Below are 14,800 nucleotides of genomic sequence, written 5' to 3'. Positions count from 1 at the left end.
CGCAGGACAGACGGACGGCGACGTTCTTTTGACATTTCCACGCCCACGTGAGCACAGAGGCCGAGTTATTTCCATTTGCCCACCTTGAAGACATGACCCAACCTTAACACCAGGGAGTGGAGGAGGTGGGTTTATCCTGGAAGCACGGAGAGACATCAAAGCCCTGTTCGGACGGGATCATTTCTACATGGGGGAGGTGGGGTCGAGTAATTATAACCAGGACTTCTCGGTGATTCTAAGGTGTGGAAAAATGACCACAGGTAATACTAATCCCATGCGAATAGACCAGCAGTAAACATGTGCGTAAATATTCCGTCATCTCCTGTTTACAAGTCGTTTGGAGGCTCTATGTTGATGTGTGACGACAGGTCCGGGAAGTTGGGATGAAAACCTGGTGCAATGGTGAATAACAACAAATGTACTGATTGTTTATGAAGGAATGAATTGAATCCGTAACTTTCTTCGTTTTGAAAAGCACAATCTCAGCTATACCTGCTTACAGTATTATCTGCATTTAAGAGTATATGGCGTTATAAAAGTTTACGGTTACATAGTAAAAAGTAAAATAACATTCAATCAACAGAATAACAACATAAAAACTGACGGCTCAGTTTTATGAAAACAGTTCATGGCCATTATTATAACGGTCGCGAGTGAAGAAGAAAAATATCTTGCGCTAATGGCCTCGCGCCTGCTACACTGAGGGTGTTGTATTATGGGTTGTTTGATGTTGCTAGGCAAGCAAGTTTCTCTCCATTCGTCAACCTTCTGTTGATTAGAGTTAGTGAGCTCCAAGAACGTTAATTAAACCAACTTTAACCAACAAAAATGGTGTGTGGTTTGCAGTCACCGGGAAACAAATAGGGAGTTAATTGCATCTTGCAACACTTTTATTGCAAAAAAAAGAGATCAGGCAGCACAATTATCACATGGTAAAACATACTATGTGGTGCCACAGCTAATGCCATGTTAGAACAACACACACATACTAGAAAACATTGTCTGAAGCACATTAAAGAATGTGTGAGTGAAGCTTATATGATTATATCATTTATTTAGACTGAGGTTTTACGTGTAGGTTACCTGTGTATTTGAAGAGAAACACTGGCAATTCTTTGGGGGGAAAACAGTAGTTCTGTGTGAGCAATCACGTCATGTTGAAGTCGTTTCTTTGTTCAGTTGATTAGTGTTTCAGGAAAGACACTAAAAAGCCTCATGTTGGACACACCTGCCTCTTATTCCACACTTCAAATGGTTTTCTTGGGTTTTACACACTTAAATAATAATGAATCGTGTTATTTTCAAGTTCCTGTGCTTTATAAAGTTGTGTCGCACCAGTTCTTCGAGGCAAATTGTGTCTGTGATGTCGGGCTATAGAAATAAAATTGACTTGACTTGACGAGAGTGAAAACTGAAGTCAGTCATCATCTAACCACTTTATCCTCCACCAGAGGGTCACGGGGGGCGGGGGGGGTACACCCTGGACAGTTCACCAGTCCATCGCACACACATAGAGACAAACAACCATTCACTCTCACTTCTACGGTCAATTTAGAGTGTCCAATTTACCTAATCCCCACATTGAATGTTTTTGGACTGTGGGAGGAAGCCGGAGAACCCGGAGAGAACCCACGCACACACGGGGAGAACATGCAAACTCCATGCAGAAAGGCCCTTCTTCCAACCGGGGCTCGAACCCGGGTCTTCTCGCTGCAAGGCGAGAGTGCTAACCACTACAGCACCGTGTGAACCCTGAAAATAAAAGTGAAGAAATCAAGTCAAATCACATTACACATCCTGCTTACAGTGAACTTAGACTCAGAGCTCATTCTTAGCAGTTTTTCGCTGCTGCATGTGCTTGAGCCTCCTTCAGCTTCATTGTTCAGTGTGAGGGACAAATATTAAATAATATTCTTATGTTGCAGCCAACAATTACGTGTCACCGTACATTAAACTTGATGATGTGGGAATATCCAAGGCAGAAAACTCAGAATGCTGACATCTCACAAACTGTGAATACAAGTGACAGCGACACCATGAGGCCACGGGGGAGGAGGGGCGGGAGGAAGAGGAGGAGGAGGAGGAGGCGGAGGAGGCGCGCAGTTCGGTTTTTGTTGCCCAGGCAGTGGAGCAGAGGTGTAACCGATCCCAGCTGCTGCTGCCGTGAGGGAACAAGAGCTATTTCCGTCCCCCGTGGGTTGCTCACTTCTCCTCGGGGATTTAGTTCTGGAACTTGGTCTGGAGGACGGAGAGAGCGCACGGTTGCGCACGGCCGAGCCGGACGTCAACGTCTTCGAACACGCGTTAATGAGCCGGCGGAGGATCAAGAGGATCAGTTTTTGTTTTGGGGCGTTGTCGTCGTCATCTCTCCGCCGTGGTGTGGAGTACACACGTCCGTCAGTCACTGACACGCTGAGTCCCCGTCACTGACTCGTCCAAAAACTTCTCCGCTCACCCAGTAGTGATCTCTGGAGCCGCGGGCTCGTCACAGTGTTGCCATCCACGAGCCAACAAGTCGACGCACGGAGCGTTCCGCGCGAACCGAGGTAGGATGTGCGTCTTTCGTCGGGTTTTTTTGAGGGAACACAGAGAGGCAGCGAGAGCAGAGGCTGCTTCAGTAATCACACTTTACATGGGAGCATGGCATGCACTGCTGCAGCAGAATAATGGTCCTCGTCAGCACTTCACAAGAGTGGGAAAAGCTTTTTAAACATGTTGATGAATACAGTGTGTGTGTGTGTGTGTGTGGGGGCAACAGTGGTGATTATGGCATTTACCTTTTTATAAAGAGGATGCTCGAACAAAATGACACAACACAGCTGACCCAATCACACGGATGCTGATTGGCTGAATGGCATTTTGTTGTGATCGTCAAAGTACACTGGCTGTTTTTTACAGGATTGTATAGTTTTGGTCTGGAACAATTAATTATGAACCACATCCATATAAAAATGTGGATGTGGCTGAAAGAGATATTGTATTTTTTTTAAGGTTTATGTTTTTATGACATGATATATATATATATATATATATATATATATATATATATATATATATATATATATGTATGTATGTATGTATGTATGTATATATATATATATATATAAGTTTGAGCATAAGCTAAATATAATTTCACTGCTACTCTGATGCACTCCTGCGTGCACAGTCACTTTGGGCATGTCAGTGTGTTTATTGTGGAAACAGTGTTTCTGTTGACAGTGGAAGCACTCGCTGTGGCTTTGGGTTATGAAAAGCTCAGAGGAAGACATCAATACAAGACATGAAGTGAACACTGCACCATATACAGTATGCCAAAGACAATGAAGAGGACATTGGTGTCCAGTATTGGAAAGTGCTGTGTGTTGCCACTGCACCCCCCCTCTGAACTTCCCACATCCTTAAAATAAACACTCAGCAGCAATCACAAGACATGGTGTGCAGTTTGATGATGTGATGTCAGCACCGTGCTGAGTAGTGATACTGTAGTTAATCCATCAAGGTTCCTGTTCTACTTTTAAATGAGGCATAATTTCCAGTATGGTCTCTCTTTGCGAATGATTTATTCCCCTTTTTTCTCTTGCGCTCTCGTTAATGCACGCTCACCGTGGTTTAATGAGAGAGCGAGCACTGACAGTCGGTGGAATATGGCTGACACCCTCATTCATCAGGGCGCCGCCTGCTCGCCTCGTCTCCCCGTGACACCCCCTCCGCCCTACATGTACACTTAGATAATAATTATTAAGACATAACGATGACAAGAGCCATGCCTTCTTCTACAGCAGTGACGGGGCGTTAGCTCCTACGTGCAGAGCTGATTACACTGTTTCTGGCTGTGACAGGAGGATGACATTCTGTGTGGATGCAGTGGCCTCCAAGAATAGCTGTAAACAGTCACTGTTCAACAGTATCTGCTGCTGGTGGTCTCTGGTGGCATATTGTCAAACTCCTAATATGTATATATTTTTATTTTAAAGGACAGTTTGTGGAGTCATTGGGATGTTACATTTATTTACATTGCGCTCAGGTGCTGAATGTGAACATTTGGGGGCATGTATCTGACCCACATGTAGTGAAACTAAACACACATACCTAGTGAGTTCACTATTGGTTTAAATTTCTTAGCTTGGTCATGATATCGCCGTATCTCTTACCTTTCTTTTAGATGCACCCCATGAAACATTGATGGGAGGGAGATCCTCTAAATGTTGCATTCACTGCCTGTCAGGATAATTAATCTTTTAAAGCTGTCGGTCATGTCCTTTGTTTGCTGAGGGAGCTTCGGTGCACATCTTAATCGTTTTATCCTCTCTGAGGGGACGGCCGTCGGAGGGATGTCTTTATTCGGCGCTGTCTGTCAACAGTTGGTGTTTTGATTGTGAATGAGGCCTCAGCGTCTTGGCTGGGCTTTCACAGGGAGCCTCTCACAACCACAGGGAGGGCTGGTCCAGCTTCCCCCTGGATGTGGCAGTCAGATTGGTTTGTTTACATTTGTTTTTAGTACATAGGCCGTGCATATGGCGCAAGTGAAGTTGAAAAAGCAACATAAAGATAGTGCCAGATTCTTATGGGAACTGGGTAAAAGTCTTTGTTCTCACCAAAACAAAATATTGAAACCACTCTGCCTTATCAGTACGCGCACATGTGAAAAGCCCAGCGTATTTCTGCAGAAGCACTGTGGATTTGTTTCTGTTGCCCCGAGTGTTTTGCTTTTGAAGAAATTAAACATGTTAAACATAAAGCGTCCTTTGAACTTCTCATGCATACTTCCCACACATTGTACTCTGCCACATCACCTTATGTAGACATGCTTTTGCCTTTAAATGAGAAACCTAGTCATATTTCAACGGCTGTGTCACAGTTTGCGCCGTAATCTTTGGCACGATCTGTTTCCATAATCTCCTCTGCAGTATGCTGGATTAGACAGGGGAACCAAAATAGAAACACCAAAGGCCAAATTCATTTCTTGACTGGAACATAAAGACGTGTCTCCATGCTTTGGCCCATTTTTTTTTAAATCTGTAGTGTGTAACTGTTAAAAAATAATGAATGTCCATTTCTTTCTTTTTCCCTCCCGATACCGATTCCGATACTTGTGCTGTGGGTATCGGCCGATACAGAGTACCGATACTGATACCAGTGTGTTATAAAAGAAAAATATATCACACTACGCCTGCATGATTGTGATATGATCATCATTGGTGGTAAGGTTTGGCTCAGGTTAAAACATGAACAAATACAGCAAATGGACACCATTTATTTTTACCAGTGATATGTTATTTCGTTTTTCAGCTTGTACGTTTGTTTTGACTTTGATCCAAACACCGCAGCACTGGCAGAGCTTCATGTTTCCATGACGACCGACGGGGAAATCATTTTTACATGACTCCAGGTTGTTAAATTGAGTCTCTGAAGTAACGCTAAACTTTCAAAACAGAGGCATACATACGCAGGACACAGGTACGCTGGTTAGTTGTAGTGCTGCTCTTTTCGTTTAATAAACGGGCCGCTCCAGTTTGACTGTAGGCGCGCTACGGAGCAGCTAGCGCAGCTAAAAGCGCTAATACTGCCAAACCGCCGACATGATGGGCTAACGTTAGCTCCTTGTCTACAGGTGTCGGGTGATCAGTTCTTCTTCACACCTCTAAAACAGTGCGGCTGAAGAAGAACCGTGTCAGAGCTAACGGAGCTCTAATAAATTACGTGGTATCAGATCGGTGCATAGACTCCAGTACTCGCCGATACCGATGCCCACATTTTCGGTACAACTCGGAACAACTCTAGTTTTGCTAATGAGAAATACGCATGCCTGGCGGCGATGACAGGATTGGTAACAGAGGGGTTAATGTGTATGCAAGCCAAGTACATCTGTGAGCCCGGACATGTTTCTTATCGTTTCAGAAGATTGAAATTATGAAAGTGTGTCGGATTATCTCTCGGGAAGGCACTCGGCAGGATGTGGCTGACATTGCAGTGAATGGTCCTGAACACTTCTCTGCCATCTTGTCAGTGGCAGCTACTGCCTCTAGTCAGCATCACAGTAGTGTGCCTGGCCACTTGTTGGGGGTTTAATATTCAATTATGAGGGTGCTCTGGTTCAAGCTGAGCTGGACGGCTCGTGGGGCCATGCAGCATCACTGATTGATGAGTGGGCATCTTGGCTAAAATGGCTCACAGTTTGCCCTTGGAGGAGAGAAAAAAACCCAGCAGATGGCTCGTGGGGGTGTTTTTACTGACGTGGCAGGACTTTCTTGTACGTTTTGAAGTATCAGTGGTTTACACGCTAACATGAGCACAACAGAGTTCGAGCCAGTTCAAGCTTTATGGAAAATCATAATTTTGGTGTCCCCTTAACCAAGGTTTTGGTTTGCAGTCTTAAAACCAAGAGACAAGCGACTTCAAATAACTAATACTACACTGTGTCACATACAGTGTATTAGTCTTTAAGGTTTATTACAGTTTGCAGTCGCCAAACTCGTCATTGTGATTTGTATGTCAAAGCCGATTGGCCTTCTTTGAGGACACGAAGGTGCACCGCATGATACTGATCGATGCGGCTCTTCTTGGCTTGGTTCTGTCTTATTTATGTTCTCTGCTACAAAGAACCAATAGCCATTGTGAATTTATGTCCGCGTGGCATTTATCACTCGATTGTTCCCAGTGTTTGGACTGAATTGGGGAAAGTGAAAATACCTGAACTCATCTCACGAGAAGCTATTCGTTCGTTAGATAAACGAGAATCCATTGAACGGTGCCTGAGTTTTTAATTGGTACTGGGACTCAATGAAATACCTAAACTATTGTCTATTTTAATTTATTGTTTGCAATCCGTCGTTTTAACTTGTATTTATTATGACGTGTGCTGCTGAACTCTTGACCCCCACCAGTGAAGCTTGAAACTGCAATGCTAATCCCGCACTTTTTAGACGCAAGGGGGGCGGGACCTCATTCCCAGAATGTAAACAGTGTCCGCTATCTTTGCTAACAGTTACGGTAACAGGACCAAGTGTCACTGGTGGGTACGTAATAAAGAAAAGAATGAAAATATTTCTCAACTCAGGGGAAACTGAAGTTGGGAAGCACAATTTTTAAGTAAAATACTATTCATAGTAGTAATACTAGTAATACAAAGCTAAATGCAAATCGGTGAAGTATTCCTTTAACTGCATACGGTCCCTTTGTGATCAAGCTCAATCTTTGAAAAATACTACCCCTATTTTAGTAATACAAAGCTAAATGCAAATCGGAGAAAATATTCCTTTAAGTAAAGGTTATATAAAAAATTGTCTTGCATTGTCTTCCAAAACTGTTTTATCACCCACTACTTTGTAGTTTGTTGCTATGACAGTCTGTCAAAGTGTGACATCATCCCACTGAGTCCCGAGAAGTGCAATTCTCGCAGTGTCGTGCTGACAAACAACAATCAGGCAGATAAAGAGGCCCGGGGTGAGACAGGCTGTTCAGCATTTGCTCGTGGACGTGGCTTCTCATCTGTCATTTCACGGCACGCACACTTTTTCCGCCGTCAGGTATTTTAGTGTCACTGGTGAGTCGTTTCTTGGTTAAAAGCTGTCGGTCGCATTAGTCCCGAGCTGGTGGTGGGGGTGCACTTCTGTCCTCTGGGGGACAAATATCTGCAAATCCCAGAAGGAAGGAGATCAAGCCGGGTCATGGGAGACTCTTTCCAAGCAAAAACACACACACACACAAACGCACACTCAGACCGCAAAAACAACTTGTGGCCAGTGTGTTATTGCCTCTACAATTGTGCACTATACTGAATGTAATGAGAGACTTGTTTAAGTAGTATTTTCCAAGTTGATTGGCAATCTTTACTTACACTTAAATATCTAGTCTAGTTTCCATATTTTGTGAAGTTTGTAAAAATGTCTCATACTTTTGAAATATGTCCTTCATGGAATATATACTATGTCATTAGCATAATGTGGATAAACACACATAGCAGCGTTTCATATATTGTGAAAACCCACACAAGTTCCATTATATATTTAAAAAAAGAAAAAGAAACATCGTAGCATAATTTAATTTATTGGATTCTTTTTTTTTATTGTATTTATATCGTGGGTTTACTCTTCTTATTGTCTTGATTTCTGCTGTCTTTGCATTCACTCGGTGACACACAGTCAAAATCCCATGACGTTATCTCGCAGCTTCCCTGGGGTAATTTTATGAGAGGCAGTTTGCATGACCGAGGCGACACGTCCTGCATTTAGAGCAGGGAGGGTGACGCTACGCATAACTGAATGATCCAAAGACAAGGGACAGAGATGTTGGGCTACTGTTGTGATTCTAAATTGTGTTTTCCCGTGGAGAGAAATGTTCTGTGGCCTTCTGCTGTACATTAACAAATGAAAAGCTTTAATTTATTGTACATTCATGGAGTTTATCCCTCAAACACTGGGGTTTTAATGAGCTTATTTTCTTTTCATAGCTTTACAGACTGATCTTCTACGGAGAGATTAGATGTTATTTTACACCAGATGTTTTTCCTCCGAGTGTGCAGTTCTGGGACAAACATAGATACATAGATGAAGCTTTATCCAATTTTTACACCCTCGCGTTTTCTCAAACCTGGTTGTTTATTTAAAAACCCGTCATCCTTGATCAGCGCAGTCGTCCTTTCTTTGCTGTGCAGCGATGGGACACGAGCATCCAATAATCTCACACTGCATTAGCGGCTTTCATTAGAGGGTTTTAAAAGGCTGTAGTCATTTTGTGCGGAAGCTGAATGGAAGGAGACGGCGACCTCTGGTTGTCCTCTGTTGCGGCTTGTTCTGTGTTTAATCACAGGAGGAGGAGGAGGAGGAGGAGGAGGAGGTAGTGCAACAGTGACATCTTCTTTGCTTAATTCACTGTGATAAATTACTCCTAACCTTTCACCCTCTCATAGACCTCTGACGCCAAACCGCAATGTAAGGATTTCCATGTACATGCACGCCTGAGCATTTGCTTCCCCCACAATCTCTCTCTCCATCTTTTTTTTGCCTATTTTGACTCCTTCAACTCACACACAGAAAACATAATGTAAATCTTTCCTTTACGGTGTCTAATCACCTCGCGGACTGTCCTCTGTGCACTGTGTGACATGAATGTTAATTATTACATTTATGAAGCGAAGGCGTTATTCGTCAGAACTCGCATGTGGCCATAAATTAGAAGGTCACATGCGTAATATTTTCCCCCTCAGCGACCTCTGCTAATTGCTTAACCTCACTGTCAACAGGTTCAGCTGGTGTAGAACAGCAACCTCCAGCGATCGCTGGCTTTTATGGTTTCAAAGTATATTGAGCTGTAAGTACGTATGTTGTATAATTACAATCTGCTTCTGTGTGTTTTTTACATAATCGAATGATTATTCTTGCATAATTACAGTTGCATTAATGTACGTGGAAAAGTCTAAAAGGTCAGTCCATGTTTTTTAATTTCCCCTCTCATGAGACGTTGAGGCGCTTGGTTCGTGAACTTGGGCCACTAGCGCATTCAAACATCGTCATGAATCAGTGAGGTGCTGTGTTTCCTCACATGAATAATTTGTAGGACCAAAGACAGGTGTCAGTCTTGAGTTTTGGACAAAAATAGAGCAGTGGGCAGGCAAGTGTTCCCTCTGTCAAATGGAATGAGAGTGTTTGCCCCGGCTTTAATGTTAAGCTCTCAGGATCAGCTCATCAAGACATAGATCTCGACAGGACTCAAAGGTCATACCATTGAGATTATCACGAGTATTTTAGGAATTCCTGACCTTGGCATTGAAGTCGCAGTAGGCAGGACTGCGAGTGAAATAGCTCGTTGTTGAGTTACATTTTTGTAGGTTTTCAAATACTCACATTTTCAGAAAGTACCTCTCTGTGGGGGAGCTCCTGTCATCTCATGAACATGGACACACACAAATGTTTTCACACTCAGTCTCCATCTTCGCTAAAATTGACACGCTTCATTGTTTATTGTCGGATTTTGTAGGCCACAGGTGTCAAACTGGCGGCCCACGGGCCATAGGCGGCCCCCCCACTTAAATAACATGGCCAGTGAGGTGATAGAATATAATATAATGTGATATATGTTCGTTTGCAATGTTTTTGTAACAGTAATAATAAGACATTTGGTCATAATTATCATATTATTAAATGTATTACATACAACATTCAATTGCATATATAAATAAGTTAAGTACTTGTTAGGGACTGAGCCGAAACGGCCCCAGGCATGAATTTGCCACGAAACAGGTGCCCGTATTCGGCGTACATTGAGTTCCATGTACTTGGTGGGAAGATGTTACAGACCAAGACGAACAGAAAAGTCGTCAGTAACCACGGCCTCAACTCAACAGGAAGTTGGCCTTTTTGAATTTTGGCGTCCATTTTGGGGATTTGCACCCTACGTAAATGAGCTAGACACATCAAAGTCGAAAAGTTGTGGACTGAAAAGTGAGGTCAGGGAACTGCTGCACTTCCCCCACTTGCATGGGGACACGAGGGCCCTATCACGACGCCTGTTTGGTGTTTTAATTACAGTTGTAATGTAACATTATTATTTACGCCATTTCAAATAAATGTCTCCGTTTTTGATTCATATAGCATCATAAATAGTATTACGAAGTTTACGTGTGGTATCATGATGCAATATTGTGTTTTTATTTTAAGCTCATGCTACTGAACAGTTGGGTTTTTGTTTTTTTTTACGGCTTTTTCTTCTCTAGACCCGCCCCCTCTTGACCGGAATAGACACTCATTGGCCCCCAGGTCATTTGAGTTTGACACCCCTGGTGTAGGCAGTCATTGCTGATGCTGGTTTACTGATCACTCCATCGAAAGAGGATAGGATAGCTGTTAGCTTTGCATAACGGCCAACAGTGGTGCCAATTCTACCTGAACCATACGGCGATTGGTCAAGGTCACCTGTCATTTTGTTCCCATGGTTGTAAACAGAGCTTAGAGGAAGTGAACAAGTGTCACTCTCTCCTGGATCGCCTGATTTACATTAACAGCAATCTTTATGAATAGATGCTACTGTAAGTGGTAAATGGTCTGTATTCATATAGTGCTTTTTCAGTCTTGATGGCCACTCAAAGCTGCTTTTGTTCTACAGTTTTTGCCATTCACACGCAGGGTTAGCTGTCTTGCCCAAGAACGCATTGGCATGCGCACTAGCAGAGCCGAAAATTGAACCCACAACCTTCTAGTTGAAGGACGGCCCGCTCTACCACCGAGAGTGAATGTCATGAGTCAAAGATACAGCGCGACTGTGACTCCCGAGGATCTGCTGGACTCACTGTCCATTTTCAGACGAGTCAGTTCGTCTCTAATCAAATAAGCCAATCATGAATGTGCCCTCTTGTTCTCGGAGGCTGGACGAGCGCCAACATTCTGCCTCCACCCCTCTTCTCTCCCTAACTCCTCCGACACGATTGGGTTTTTCCACACAGAGAATAAATACTCTTACTGTTACATCACGACTCGCTCAGATGCCATGGTTTAATTCCCAAACCAGTGGGAGAGGAAACCTATCCTCAGAAGATCCAAACAAAAACAGACTCTCATAACTCGGCATCGTAAGCATACTGGGAAAAGGCCAGCAGCCCACTGCCCTCAGCCCATCACTCCCACCCCGCAGCATTCTGCAGCTGTATAGAGGATGTGATCCAAGATAAAAAACCTTAATTGTAAGGTTTTTTATAATCTTTCCTTATCTTGGATCACATGTTTGGTTATCACGATGATGGTGTTTGAATGGCCCCGGGATATTGAAGTGGGGGCTTTATGTTGACACGTTACCGCGGGAATAGTGTCGTGTCTGTGTGATGACAACGTTTCTTATACGCACATTGTACAGTGTGAGCGTTTTAGGGCACTGTCCTCGTATGTTCTGGACATTTCAAGGGATAGAACTGCAACTATCCATTTTAATTTTGGCTGGCTGACAGATTTAGTCAACCCTGGGATTACTTTTCCACTTAATTGTTCAGCTTTAATTGCCAATTCAATGTCACTCGTCACAATCACTTAAGGGCACACGATGTCCAAACCAACAGTTTATTCAACTGATGATGCAGGAGCGTCACATGCTAAAATTAGAACCCGTGGAACTCGTCCATCAGTTGCTTTTTTCCTGAATAAACGACTTGCTTGATTAATTAAACGTCAAATTCGTATCAGAGGCCAACTTATTACCCGTGTTTTCTTTTTTAGCAAGCTCTAATTTAAAGCTTTATTCCCTGGAATAAAGTAACATTTCTTAATAGGTGTCATATTCAATCAGGAACATCATCAATAAAGCTGCAGAAAAAAATGTTCCGCACAGAATTTGAACAGCTGCACCATCACGAGCCGTCTCTATATCTGGACGTCAATTCCTCTGGACAGGGACTGCGTCCGGATGGACAGCTGTTGAAAGAGAAATGGACAGTGCATTGAGCAGAAGTTTCTCTTGTCTTTCCCAGGGCGGATCTTCCCTGTCTCCAAATGGAGGCTGGCATAGTGTATCAAGTCTCCCCTCTACACATAGTAATAAGATCCTTGCTGCTCTGCATGCAAACTGTGGGTCAGAGATGTGTCTGCCACTCGCTCACTGATCATCTCTCACACCATGATGATGCTTCACTTTGTAACATTATTCCCGCTCTGTGTGTGTGTGTGTGTGTGTTGTCAACGTGAGTGAGGACTGCTGCCGCTCTCTGCTCCAAAGACCAGTTAGAGAATAATGCACACGTTTCAGAGCAGGCAGATTAAATTAACTTCACACCGAACATTACACGGGGAATTAAAATGGCCATGTCTGATTTTTTTTTTTTTTTTGGCACCACATTGTAATTTGTGAAACTTTGAATTCCCAGTGTCCAGAGTATGAAAAAGGAAAAAACGGTCACACTGGCTTGGAGGTGATTAAGAGAATTGCTGTCTCGCTGTGGCTTAAATGTGATGACTGATCTCTGTACAGTCGAGTATGAAGCTACGGCCGCTCGCTACAGCAGCTTAGACTGCAAACACGTGATGCTTGTGTTGCCGTTTTTTCCTGTAGTTGAAAGTGTCCTCACTTTTCAGGGAGATGCTGTTGTCATCACCTTTTTGCTGAAACACTGGCTTCTTGCTACGTACATGCGGCGTGTAATGATGAATGAGTGAGTGTGTGAGTGTGTGTGTGTGTGTGTGTGTGTGTGTGTGTGTGTGTAACAATTAAGGAGTAAGTGTTAACCCAATTTTCTCCGGGCAAAGGAGGTGTTCTTGGATTTCGATGTTAAGTGTAAGTTAATCAGTGACTAAGGAGGATTTTGGATCAGCGACCGTGTCGGAATCAAAGAGAATATGATCTCAGTCAGGTAATAACTAGGATATGCCGCTGAAAATAAGGATGAGTAGCGTTGAGGATGAGTCACATTGACATACACCAGAATTTAGCAAATGTGTATTTGTGCGGTGCTATTCTTTGTCACAGTTGGACTTGCAGTTTTGTGACGTGTGCGTCCTTATTAAGGTGAATCAGCCACAAAGGAGGGCAAATAAAATTTTGATGCAATATTTTTTCAGCCATTTTACTCACCAATCACATTTTTTCCTTTGTGTTGTGCTGCATTTTCTTGCGGTGACAGTTTGAAACTTTCCCCCCGTTGTGCTGAGTTCCTCTTATTCCTCAATTAGGGTAGTGGTTTCATGGTTCACCGTTCACGGTACCTGCCTATTCTCTCGTTCGCACTCTAAACTTGGCTTGACGAGCGCCGTGCTGCTAATAATTGATGATATTTTAGAACTCTCTTTCAAGATTCTGGAGGAAAATGACAGGAGGGGAAAGGAGGAGTGTATGAAATGGCCGGGAGCTCACAGCAAAAAAAAAAAAAACATGGAGGATCAACAGAGAGAATCAATGTGGACTCTGGCACTGAGACCCACTATAAACATCTCTGTGTCCAATGTTACCGCCCAGCTCATGATTGAAGAGGTATAAGGGATGAATGAGTTTCCTAAAACATCATGACAACCGTTAATAAGTCCTTGTTATTTGACACAGAATGTAACTGACAAATGAAGTGCTATTTGAATATGTGTGTGTTTCCGGCGGCTCTACTCGCCTCGCCTTTCCACTAGAGATGTTCCGATACATGTTCTGATACTCGTGCTGTCGGTATCGGCCGATACCGAGTACCCATACCGATACCAGCGTGTTAAAAAAAAATCATACTATGCCTGCATGTGATACTGTGATATGATTATCATTGTGGTAAGGCCTTGGTCAGGTTAAACCTTTGTAAAACATGAATGAATACAGCAAATGGAAGCCATTTATTTTTATATTTATTTTTAAATAGAACAGTATAAAAAACAGGAGGGCAACAGCAACTTAAATAAATGTAGGAATAATTTTAAAAAACAAACTGAAGTGCAGCCATTATGTACTAAAATAAAAAGGCATTTCAATCTTTTCATAGTGCAGCGTTTTCGGAGGCTTTTCTGATACTGTTTTTTTTTTTAGTACCTGCTCTGGTGAGCGTCACGTTGTCAGACTGCCGGGCCACTGATTGGTCACAGGAAGAGACGTCCGACACAGAAGTCAAGCTGAACAATGCCAAACTGTAGATCAGTTAAAACTATTAAACAATCCTAAAAATGTGGGTTAATCTCCAACAATTACCAAGGAAATGTCTAAAATCTCAATGTTTAACATTACATGTCCATAGATAGCCACTTGACTTAACTTGACTGTTTTTTGGGGGGGGATTTTCAAGTAATTGGCATTTTAATTTCCCAAGTATTGCACATTTTTCATTCTACAGTATAGTAAAGTGCTGTTCCATACA

The 14,800-nt window shown here is 42.9% G+C and overlaps 1 protein-coding gene across 1 annotated transcript in view; it reads left to right on the top strand.

Moving 5' to 3' along the window:
• Nucleotides 1-2,492: 2,492 nt before the first annotated feature.
• mid2 (midline 2) overlaps nt 2,493-14,800 on the top strand; it is a 130,057-nt gene continuing 117,749 nt past the window's right edge. The window contains exon 1 of the mRNA XM_044039901.1: nt 2,493-2,546. The gene's annotated coding sequence lies outside the window, so the exon portion shown is untranslated. The remainder of the gene's footprint in view (nt 2,547-14,800) is intronic.

The sequence above is a fragment of the Solea senegalensis genome, linkage group LG12, assembly GCF_019176455.1.
Source record: "Solea senegalensis isolate Sse05_10M linkage group LG12, IFAPA_SoseM_1, whole genome shotgun sequence".
In the NCBI taxonomy this organism is placed as follows: Eukaryota; Metazoa; Chordata; class Actinopteri; order Pleuronectiformes; family Soleidae; genus Solea; species Solea senegalensis.
Note: the sequence above shows the minus strand (reverse complement) of the source record. Positions and strands in the feature narration are given on the sequence as shown.